The following is a 796-nucleotide window of genomic DNA, read 5'->3' as shown; positions in this document are numbered from 1 at the left end:
AAGGACGTTTTAAGATCCTGGAATACTACAAAAAGGGCTACCTTGCTATCTTCCTCTCAGATATAGCCTATAAGGGAATTCATCTATGACAGACTGGGTAGTTTTGTTGTTGATATTGTTAAGTACTGTGGAGTCAGTTCCAACTCCTGCACAGGGTTTCTGAGGCTGTAAATCTTTAAGGGAGCAGAATGACTCATTTTTCTCCAATGGAACCGCTGGTAGTTTTGAACTGCTGACCTTCAGGTTAGCAGCCCGATTCGTAACCACTTTGCTACCAGAGCCCCTTTTTAAATGATACTTAAATGATATTTTTGAATAGCTTAAGACTGTGACCAGACACCTGGTGAAGTGGGAGAGAGCATGAAAAGGATGAAAGAAGTGGTTTTATCCATGTTGATGTGTCCAGTGACTTCTAGTTAGAGCACACTGGATTTAGCATTAGAAGATGAGCACAAGGTTTAGCAAACCACAAATTTTAATGACAGTCCACTGAGTGTTTTGTTATATTTCATTTAATGTTGCCCTATGACTAGCTCAAGGAGTCCTGGTGTGATGTTGTGGGTTAATGCACCAGACTGCAAAGCCATTTGAACTTGCAAGGTTGGCAGTTCAAGCTCACCAGCTGCTCCTTGGAAATCCTATACAGGGTTGCTATGGATCGGAATTGACTCAATGGCACTTAACAACATGACTAGCTCAAAAGTATAAGAAAACGATTTTGTCATTAAAATGATAGTACACTGAGTTCATGAGAAATCTATTTTCATATTTTTATGGTATATAACACAATAATGAA

Source organism: Chrysochloris asiatica, unplaced genomic scaffold, assembly GCF_000296735.1.
Source record: "Chrysochloris asiatica unplaced genomic scaffold, ChrAsi1.0 scaffold00114, whole genome shotgun sequence".
NCBI classification, from domain to species: Eukaryota; Metazoa; Chordata; class Mammalia; order Afrosoricida; family Chrysochloridae; genus Chrysochloris; species Chrysochloris asiatica.
This window is presented reverse-complemented; position numbering follows the sequence as displayed.